General features: G+C 36.2%; 1 pseudogene; it reads right to left on the reverse strand.

Moving 5' to 3' along the window:
* Nucleotides 1-811, reverse strand: part of LOC113251113 (ubiquitin-40S ribosomal protein S27a-like) — an 84,718-nt pseudogene extending 83,907 nt beyond the window's left edge.
* Between the last annotated feature and the right edge of the window lie 11,036 nt (nucleotides 812-11,847).

Here is an 11,847-nt window from a genome sequence, read left to right on the forward strand (position 1 = left end):
TTGCATTCCCTTTACTCATTTCAAGATACATTTTTCTCTAAGTATTGTGAAAAAGTAGAGTTGAAGTTTTTATTGCATTGTTTTTAAAAGTTTGGGTATATTGATCTGTTCATAATTTTAAATATTGTCATCCATTAGCATGGACAATATCTCCCTTTAATCAGATTCTTTTTAAAGTGATATTTGTAATTTCTCCATCAATGTCTCCTAAAATCTGATATTTTCTAAAAAGCTTGTGTTATTGTTGATGGAAAATTTATTCTATTGCTTACTTTTTTTCTTAGTGAATGTCTTTTACTAACCCCTATACAATTCCTTCTCTCCTGGTTTGTTGAAGCAATAGGTCGGATATTAACCACAATAATGTCTGTCAAAGTGGCTAGCCATGAAAACTCCAGCACCACATTCATCTGTAGGGCACTCCCCACAAAGGTGATTGATGGTGCTATTCTCATACACTTAAAATATTTTTATTTTAACCTTCTTCTCTTCTCTTCTCTTCTCTTCTCTTCTCTTCTCTTCTCTTCTTTCTTCTCTTCTTTCTTCTCTTCTCTTCTCGTGGTGTAAGACTTACTCTTCCTTTTCTTAGCACAACCAGAGTCTCAACACGGATGAAGAGTGGACTCCTTTGGAACACTGCAGTCGGACAAAGTACACGCATCTTCTTGTTGCTTGTAAAAATCAGTCTCTGCTGATCAAGAGGAATTCCTTCCTTATCCTGGATCTTGGCCTGTGTGTTTTCTATTGGATCTGGGGGTTCAACCTCCAGAGTGATGGTCTTCCCTATAAGGGTTTTCACAAAAATCCGCATCTTGGTGGTGGTTCCACCACAGATGGTAGTTCAGAAAGGGATTCTATTGTATTTTTTAATTAGTTATTGCAATTTTATAAACCCGATAATCATTTGCATATGCTTATTCTCTAACCACAAAATGATTTTAAAATCCTTTTTGATACACTATTAAGGCAGTTATATTTTCTGCAAATGATATTTTCATTTCTTTCTTGCCAATAATCATGATTCTCATTTCCCTCTTCTTGACTTACAGAGTTAGCTAACTTCCAGTGTAATGTGAAATGACTGCAGTACAGCAGGTTTTGTTCCCACTAAGCTGAATTGAGATGTTTCTAAAGTTTGATCACTGTGGATGACCTTAGCTCTACATTTTTAGGATCTCCTTTACTATGCTAAAGAAGATGACTTCTACTCGTGGTTTTTAAGGATGTATGTGTTTTGTCGTGTTGGGGGGCTCAGTTAAGCATTCCCTCTTGGTTTTGGTTCAGGTCATGGTCTTGCAGTCATGAGGCTGAGCTCCTAGTGGGGCTCTGTGCTCAATGCTGAGTCAGCTTCAGATTCTCTCTTCCTTTTCCTCTCCCTTCAGCTCCTGTGTGCTCTCTCTCTCATTCGCAAATAAATAAATAAAATCTCTAAAAAATAATAATAATAAAATGTATGTATTTAAAATCATTTATACACTTAAGCTTTAGTTATTTTTTACCTTGATTTTTACCTTTATGTGTTTATATTTATTCAATTAATGTGGTATTTATTAATAAATGATCTCATGTTTATCAATCCTTACCTTCTTAGGAAAAATATTGCCGAATGTGGTATGGGTAGATTCTTAGAAAGCTGATAATAACACCTTTTTCCTTTGTCTAAACAATTGGAAAAAATAATTTTGGTTGATCGATTAAGAAGGAAGTTCGAAGGAGATCAAATTATTATTTATATTACCAAAAAAGACTATAATAGGATACTGTGGCTTATTTTTCTTACCCATTTAGACTTGCTAATTCTTCTGTTCTAAATTAGGTAGATTTCCTCTTGGGATCATACACACTGCTGGAGAATCCCAAGTCTTTCCATTAAGATTCTGCTGTGGTAGGTAATTTTTTGATTCTCCCTGTTTTCTTTTTTTCTTTAATTAGATTTCTAATTTGCCTTTATATGTCTACTATTGTCACATTTATTTATGTATTTACATATTTAAATATATAACTGTATCTTTATGAGAATGGAAATCTCTAGTTTATTTGTAATATACATTTGCTTTATCTAGTAGATTTTATTATACGAATTCTGTTTCAAAAGTACTCTGATTTCTATTGTATACTACATATTTTTTCTATTTTTCTGTTCAAAAAAGACTATTTCTTTTTTTTACTTTATTTGTGTGTAGATCAGGTTAGTATGTCCTGGTAGTTAGTTTTAATTTTTTTATTCATTATTGAGATGAATATTTATTATTACATTTGTGGTTACAGAGTTTATTCACTCATTCAATAAATATTTACATATCACACACTATGTACAAGATACTTTTCTAAGAACAAGACTACATCAGTGAATCAAACAGATACAAACCCCTAATTTAATGGATTGCATATTCTAGGAAGAAATTTGGGAGGGGAAAGCAAGATAAAGAAGGAAAATACATTGTATGATAAAATCTAAGAGAGAAAAAAACCCCAGCAGAATAGAGAAAAGGAATAGGAATATTAAGAACTGTAATGGGTCCAAATGTTTACCCTGCTTGCAAACCAGCACATTAGCTCACCACAATCTTATGGATGTTGATTAAGGAGATGAGACTCCTGGGTCAGAGGTAAATGACATTATCACTGATGGCATAGCAAAAATCATGGACATTAGCCTATTTGCCTCAATTCTGCTTGATCCTGAGTTCCACAGGGGCAACACTGATCAGCCAAGAAAGATACCTGTATCCACAGTTTGTTACATTACAGAAGAGGAACCCAGAGCATAAAGAACATGAATCTTTTATAATAAAGAAAAAGAGTACCCGTCATTTGTTCTGAAGGAGACACTATATTTTCCAAGATTGTTCATCATACAAACATACCAAAAAGATAGTCAAAACAAAACATTTTGTGTGTTTGTTCACAATAACATGCAGAAATGGAAGAGACATGAGTGTCTCCCCATAACAGTCACCTATTGCTTTTACAACATTTTGGCTTCAGTTGAATTTCCTCCTGTGTAAACTGCTGTTGGGCATTCTGAATAATGTGACCAACAGTGGCTGAGATCAAATCTGTTCTGTATGTCTCCCGGAGAACTTAATTAAGGCTGCACTCCAAGCAGCAGTATTTCTCAGAGAAAAGTTCACCAAGGAACCATGTTTAGGCTCATTTCAGAGAAATCATCCTAGTCTTGTGAGGGCTACATGATCTACTAGTAATGGTTCTTTAAATATTTTCAAGTCCTTCATGACCACTTGCAAGGCGTATGTCACAATTTTAGGAGGGAAATAAATTAATTCCTACAGTTGAATCCAGAGAAGAAGTGTAATTCTAGAGGTCCATAGAAAGAAAGTGTTGGTTACAACTATTGGGGCCTTGAAAGTTGTACTTATATCTGCTAAGAGGCACGAGTTGCTAGAACCTCCAACATAAGCTCACAAATGACTGGTAGGTCTTGGGGTTTCCAGTTCAATTGAATGATTGAATCTAGTTCTTGTTTTTGGAGGGATAGTTATTCCAACCTGCCTAACTTGTCCAAATCAATAACCAAATAGTATTCACTCAGCCCATGGAAAGACAGAGAAACAGCCAAGAGATGGGGAGTGAGAAAAACATCCTGAGGTATTGACAGGCATTTTGGGGGACATAGAGGATCCAAGACCATCCCTTTTGTTTCTGATAGACACTTCAAAATTTAAGGAAAAGAGTGATCAGATTATGACGGGGGTTTTTTTGACTGCCAGAAAAATTGCGCATTTTAAATATGCCCAGATAATCCCAAGGAACTTTATTTAGTGTACAGTCCTCTGAATTGTGTCAAGAATTATCATCAACCTCTGCTGGTAGAGGTTTGATAACAATGCAGTCAGGACTGAGGCAGCTGAGGCTTCTGACTTGCCAGCCAATAGGACATCATCTGTAGAGTGAGCTCCTAGGAACTCAGACATAGAGGCACTCGTGCTAAATTCTGACAGACCCATTGAGGGAAAAATTCCATAAAGAATTTGTCTCGCTAACATTTCTCTACATGAAACTCTTCATTATCATGATGGTAGAGTGAAGTTCAAACATGTAACTCATTAATTTCTATTATGCCCTCAGAAATAGAAGCAACAACAGTATATTAATTTGGCCTAAAGGATCTCCCATACAAGGTCACATTAGTGTCCCTTCTCCACTGTGAAATTTGCCAAACCCCATCCACTGAATTTGGCATCCCTACTGCCCCATAGTACTAAGCAGGATTGTAACTTTGGTGCCTGCATCTAAGAGAGACATGAAAGTTTTATTTCTTCTTCTCCCCAAAGTTACTCAGAGTACCAGAGCAATGTATATGGTTTTCAGTTCTCATTGTGGACAATGTGTCTTTGGCCTACCTATAATCATCCTAAAGCATGTTAGATATTAGATCGGGGTAGAGAGAGGAAGAGGCCAGAGAAAGTGGTAGGGAAAGTGGTTCCATACTCTTCTCTGGTTATCAAGGCTTTTGAGTTACAGTGGCATTCCAACACTCTAATAGCAAAGACTAACAAAGAAAATTTGTTTATAAGTCCAGTGTCAGTATCATAAAGCATGGGAAAATGATGGATTTGAAAGAAATAGAAACTAAATCAATAACTGGCATGGTTCACTCTTTTGGCTACTCACTTCCCATATATACTGTTCTTGAAACCTAATAAGATGCAGCTACTTCTCTTTCAAGTATAGACAGTTTTACTGTCTTCCCCAAATATGGACGCAGAAAGTCACAGTAGTAATTGTATTCATCTCCAGCTACATCAATTACTCAATTTCTGTCAAAGTACTACTGAACCAATTTCTGAACACGGTGTTCAGTAGTACTTTGACAGAAATTTAGGAGAAATTGAGAAGACTTAATTGTGGAAGTTAACAAAAATTATATATAAAATAAAAATTGGAGGCACTTGGGTGGCTCAGTCAGTTAAACATCTGCCTTCAGCTCAGGTCATGATCCTGGAGTCTTGGGATCGAGCCCCACGTCAGGCTCCCTGTTCAGTAGAGAGCCTGCTTCTCCCTCTGCCCCCCACCCCGCTCATGCTCTCTCTTTCTTGTTCTCAAATAAACAAATAAAATCTTTAAAAAATAAAAAATAGGAAGAAGCACAAAGACTAAAATTTTATATGTGCACACACATACATAAAAACGTAACAAACAAGGAGAAAATACGCAAAGCTACTAAGGTCATCATTGTGAGGCATTAGTTGATAGCTATGACTTCATTCTTTTACCACCCATTCCATATTTACCTTGACTTTGGTAAAATCTTCAAATGGTCTGAGTTCCTTACTTTGTAGAGTTACATAAATCTTCATTTTTGAATGGTCTGGCTTTCAAAATTTCTGCCTTATTTTGTATTTCATAGCTTCCTGTTGATTTTTCCTGTGGGAATGGAAGTACTAAGAGGTGCCCTAAGAGAATCCCCTGGTCTCCAGACATATTATTTCTTGTATTCATCATACAACAATAATCCAATTTCTCCTGGGTAATCAAAATTAATCATTTTGCCCAGTAGATCCACCCCTTTTTTAACATGTTTTTTTGAATGGCATAAGTACCCCAAAATAACGAGGTACAGATCTCATCTTCCAATTCAATGGAACCATTGTTATGTCCTTTAGTGGAAGCACTGCCCAAGTGAGAGGTAAGATCTCCAAACTGTGACAGGTAAAAGTCATTGGTATAGGAAGCAAAACCTTCCTGGGTGAGTTATTAGGAATAATGGAAGACCTACATGTATTTCCTTTCTTTGATTCCCAGACCCATGTATTCAGACTATAAGGGAGACCACACCACATTATGGTCCTTCATTGGAAGCATATCCTCATTTGTGAGTCAAAGCCCCATCTATTCAGAGTGTTGTGTCCTGATAGGTGCCATAACTGAATCTGAATTAAGACATTCATCCAGAAGTTTCTGAGTAATGAGATTTGTATTAAGATCAGTTAATTTCATGGGTGTGACTTCATTGCTTTTCTTCCTTTTCTATAAAAGTAATTTCTTAACCAGAAGCTATGTTCTGTATAGTATATAATGATAGATAAGTGTTCTGGATGTGCATGGATGGTGGTGCCAGCAGAACCATTACAGGCAAAGAAGGCAAAACTGAATCCAGAATATGTGTCTATTCTAGTGAAGATAAATCTATGCCTCTTAATAATGGAAGAGATCCAATGTAACCGGCCTCCACTAGGTTGCTGGCTGGTTCTCTGGGTAATGGCTCTATACTATGGGCTCAGTGTCGGACTCTGCTCTTGGTAAATCGGTAGCTGAACAGTAGCAGTAAGAGGTAAGTCTATGTTGTTAAACCCATTACCACACTCCTTTCTGCCAACATGACCACTTTATTTATGAGCCAGTTGAACAAACACTTAAGATATATGGGGAAAGAGGATGACTCACATCCACAGAGCATATGATTTGCCTATATGATTACTAAAATCCCCTGATTCAGTGGATGCCCTTTGGTGGTCATTCAAATATCTTTAAAGTCTGTGCCTATTCTGAGAGATTCATCCCCATATCTTTTTTTTTTTTTTACCCTCATCTTTGCTCACATTAAATGTGGTATAGATTGCCTTCAATCCAAAAAAGCTTACTCTGCATTATGCTGCAAGGTACAGCAACTTTTCTTCACCTTAGAGGGATTGTCTTGGCATGCTGCAGACCACTGAACCCCCAGAAACTTCATTTAGGTAGCAAACCCCTTAGGTTTTATTGTGTTTATCTCTTACCCTCTATTTCAAGGGTTGGAAAACTTTTTCTGTAAAGGACAATATAATAAATATTTTAAAATCTGTGGTGGATATGATGTCTACTCTACGGCTCTAGTATAGAAATAACCAGACAATATGTAAACAAATGATCATAGCTTTGTTCTAATAAAACTTTATTTATAAGACTGAGTTTGTCAATCTGTTCTCCAGTTGGAATATGTCATATTGCAGTACTTCCTATTCATTAGATCCCATCCAAATGATGCAATCAGTAATGAGCAGTGCAATGTGAAAAAAAAAAATAAAAGGAAAAAAATAAAAATAGTTACAGACAATAGTATGACAGAACAGAACTGACATCTCCCTGACACAATTGGCAAGCCACACTGTTGGTCCTACTAGGTAAGGGAAAATTGCTTCTCATCATTTTTATATATTGATACAGGGAAGCCAGTATTAGCCAAACCAATAGCTGGATACCAAGTGCCAGGGGTGAGGATTTGCCCAATAAGATATTATATCAAAACAGCAGTTGCAACTCGAGTTAAAACCAGATTAAGCTGGAAATAATACAGTTATTATTCAAGTACCCTCTGACTGGTGTGCAGACTAAACAGGTGACATACATTGAATTTACTAAATGCTACTACCAATGATTTTTTTAATACATTTATCGTGGCATTAACACCTGCAGTTTCGCTAAGGACATGACAGTGCTTCTGTGTAGTTATCTTGGGGAGGGGGACATTAGGAGGAGTCTCATTATAATAGAAGATGACTGTGACATTCTTGAGGAGAATGAACATGCCCTTGCAAGGCATGTGCCCCAGAAAAAAAAAAAAAAAAAAAAAAAAAAGTATTACAGGTTTTCCAGTATGGAAAGGCAAATTGCTGAGAAGAAACACCAGGGCATGACACTCCCACTAGCAAGGAAGGCTGTGTAACCCAGGGCCCCAAATCCTCAGTTTCATCTGGGTCCAAAGTCTCCATTCCAAGTTTCGGGGTCCCTTAGTTTCCCTAATCTATACCCTGTTTGTCACCTGAGAAGCTTGTTGAGGCTGTGAATCCAGCTGATGTTGTATTTCTGCTGCACACAATTTTTTTTAAAAGATTTTATTAATTTATTTGAGAGAGAGAGCAAGACAGAGAGAGAGAGAGCATGAGCAGGGGGAAGAGGCAGAGGGAGAGGGAGAAGCAGATTTCCTGCTGAGCAAGGAGCCCAATATGGGACTCAGTCCCAGGATCCTGGGATCATGACCGGAGCCGATAACTGACTGAGCCAGCCAGGTGCCCCCACAATTAAATTTTGTGTTTCTTTTTAGCAATATTGGGTCTGATGATTCAAGAAATAACACATCATTTTATGGCTGTCATGGAAGTTCTTTAGTTTTCAGACTGAATTCAGACTGAGAGTTAAAGACTTGAGCTTTTCTTTCTACAAGTAGTGCATTCAAAGGATTGCATCTAACACCAGTCAGACAGCGGTCCATAATTACCCCGGAAACTTGCTCATAGAAATAGCCCCCTGACTGGGAGAGTGTGGCCTGAGGTGGTAGCAGGGAGGCTCTTTACTTTGGGTCCTAGGGGTAGGTAGACAAATGTCCCATGAGCTTGACTAAATAAAACCTGCCATAAAAGCATCCTCGTGTTGGGAGAGCCTGTGAGCTCCACTAATATTGTTGGGGACACATAACTGAAAACTGAATCTCCTGCTACCTGAGAAAACCTCTCTACAAAAGAAGAGAAGTAAAACCAGTTTTATTATTGAAAGAGTATTAAACCATGATGTGATGTGCATCACAGGCATTTCCTAAACAGACTGCAAAAAAACAAAAACAAGAACCACTATGAAATCTTACCCTTGTACCTAGCCAAGTGATACATTTTATACATTTTTTTCCAGATAAACAATAACTAATCCTTGATTAAGAAGACTCTACAGCACCATTTGTTACATATAGCTCATCCTAAATCACCTGGTAATTGGAGTAGCCACTTGTTTTGCTAAATGCTTTTAGAAGAAAAAAAATATTTCTTGTATCTTTATGACAGGAGAAAGGTTAGGTTTGGAACTTGGAGCCAGGAAACTGGGAGATAGGTCTGACATCTTGCATTTCAACAGATGGCTCCCAGGCCTTGACAGGTTCCCAGGTTCCTGGGATACTCTTTCACCCACTGAATAGATTCACACATAATTCAAAGAGGCAAAGAAAGAACGTCCAAGTTTTCTAAAGTAAAACGCTTTTTAAAAAGGGGAGGAAGGGGGGAGTCTCTTCCTTTATTTTTAACAAGAAGAATTAAGCCTCCATTTTTAATATGTGTTTGTTCTTACAGTATGAGCATCAACGGACCTCACAACCATGCTCAATAAAAGGAAAACTGGAAGCAGGACCAGAACTGGGAAAGGAAGTGGCATCCTATCTCTGTCTCCTTACAATGTCACCCTAGTGCTTTCTCTTGACAAAGCTGAATATTTTTGCTAGCTATAAAGAAGAGATTTTTAGGAAAAGGATATTGCTCTAGACAAAGAAGTGTTGATAGGAGCTCAGAGACAATAAATTGATAACCTTACCCACATTCTATACATACTTTACATATGCTACTTTTTAATTCTAAAATAATTAATCCCAGATATTACATCATAAAAGCATACAGACATACAAATTACTACTCTACGGCGACAAAGTCCCCATGTGGGACCCCACTGTTGCATGGTACCATGATTTTTTCAGCCTATTGATGGATAATAAATTGTATCCACAATGCACTGTTTAAAATTGCAAACACTACTGCAACAAGATATACTTGTGTATGTGTATTTCTGGATTTTTGCCAGAGTATTTTAGAATAGATTTCTTGAAATGAGATCTCAGTGTAAAAGTGGAAATGCATATGTAATTTGCCAAATTCCCTTCCATAAGGTTGTACCATTTTGCTTTCCCAACAAAAATGTATGAGTTCTTGCTTGCTTCTCTGTAGCTTGGCAACAAAGTATTTTTGCAAACTTTTGAATGTTTGCCAATCGTATAGATAAGATATGGTGTATAAGCAAAGCTGTAATTTGCATTTGTATTTCGTTATATCATTTAATTCTCTCTTTTAAAGAGTTTATTGTTTTTACTCTTAATAAGTAAAAGAAGTGAACTTAGAATTTGAATTTGGAATGCTGCCCTAAGCAGGCTTCTTTTAGTCTCCTAGACATATGTATCTTTATTTTAATATCGATTCAAGCACAACAAGGCATTTATTAATGAGTAAGATATATTTCCGAAATATGCATTGTTTCTGGAAACATGGTTATTAGATAAAGAATTAATATGGAAACAATTTATTAATAGATTTAAGGGGGTTGGCAAAATAAGCTGAGAACTCTTTACAAAAATAGGAAGATAAATACTAGAAAAGCCACATGAGATACACAGAAAAACAAAAACTAATATCTGTGAATCCTGGAGAGAGAAAAATGTTAAGTTCAAATGAGAAGTCAGAGGAGGTACAATAATATTGCTGATTAGATCTGTCTTAAGCTAAGAGGCATTACTGGTCCTGGAAAAAGTAGGAAAGGACAGGATACAAATCCTTCTTCAAAAATCATCTCTTTACAATATGTTTCAACAATTACATTTATATTTCAAATACAAGTTAAGAACTATTCTCATAAGGAAAAAAAAATCAAAACACAACAAAACAAATCTCCATTCTAAGCATTTCAATCTTAATACCACCCTATCACAACCAAACTTTTCAGACTACATTTTTTTTTTTTGCATGAGTAATTTAGCACTCTTTCTTCTTCTCTATTTCCTCACGAAAGACTACTGTTCTTAAAACTTCCTTTTACTAGGGTATTTATACTCCATTTAGTTTTTAGAAATAACTGGCTTTGACTACAAATATCCACTGTATCATTATGACGGCAAACGCGTGGAAATCAAATCTAATTTATGTAAGCTTATATTTGTTCACTTAATTACCAAACTGACCCAGGCAATAGCCAGTCCCACTTCTGTTTGGAGAAAATGTATAGAATATATATGAGTGAAGTAGTGCACATTAGGGCAGGTGATGGGTAAGAGAAGTGTTTATAAATTCTATCAACAAAAAACAAAATTAAATTTAATAAGATTTAATAGCAGCTGACATACTTCAAGTGTTTTTTCGCCATCACTTTTTATGTGGGTTTGATTCTCAGACACTATCTCTGAAAGTATTGTCTCTTTTCCAAATTCATTCAGTCTAAGCAGAATAATTAATTAATACACAAAGTATGAAAATAGTGTCCCTCGTAGTGGTAAATAAATGAATTTTAAATACTTCCGTTACTTGGGTCAACCAAAATTTTAATTTGCATTTGACTTAAACACAATTTTTTTACAATGAGTTTCAGAAACATCAACTTCATATATACAGAAAAGAAAATGTAACCTAATTTCTTCATGTGAAAAAGGTTGGGGTTTTTATTTAAAACAAACAATATGGGGACGGCTGGGTAGCTCAGTTGGTTAAGTGTCTGACTTCAGCTCAGGTCATGATCCCAGGATCTGGGGCTCTAGTCCCCTATTGGGCTCCTTGCTCAGCGGGGAGTCTGCTTCTCCCTCTGCCTGCCACTCCCCCTGCTTGTGCTCTGTCTCTCTGTCTTCTCTCTCTCTGACAAATAAATAAATAAAATCTTAAAAAAATAAAAATAAAACAAACAGCATGAATTGTCAATGTAATTTGATGGCTTTTTAAAAAAGCAGATGTAATCTTAGGCTTAAGTTATACAAGAATAGAATAGAGATCTAGGGAGGAGATAGCCTCATTATATAGTTTGATGGTCAGAATTTATCAAGATTATATTTAAAAAACCCACATGCAGACTCATTATAATTCTACATGCAAGGAGTTCACTACCGATGTTAATTTGAGATGGTGAAGACATAAAAATGCTTTTGCTTGTGACCTTCAAGTACTCACTCTAAATCAGATAGCTGCAAATATAGACAGGTCTCAGAGATTATACCAGATGTAAGAAGTTCTAAAAATTTACAAACAGTGATGAAATGAATGAATTAGTAAGGATTTGCACTTAAAACATGACAAATGAGAGGTTTATTATCATTCTAAATGACATTAGAAAAAATGA

Source organism: Ursus arctos, unplaced genomic scaffold, assembly GCF_023065955.2.
Source record: "Ursus arctos isolate Adak ecotype North America unplaced genomic scaffold, UrsArc2.0 scaffold_10, whole genome shotgun sequence".
In the NCBI taxonomy this organism is placed as follows: Eukaryota; Metazoa; Chordata; class Mammalia; order Carnivora; family Ursidae; genus Ursus; species Ursus arctos.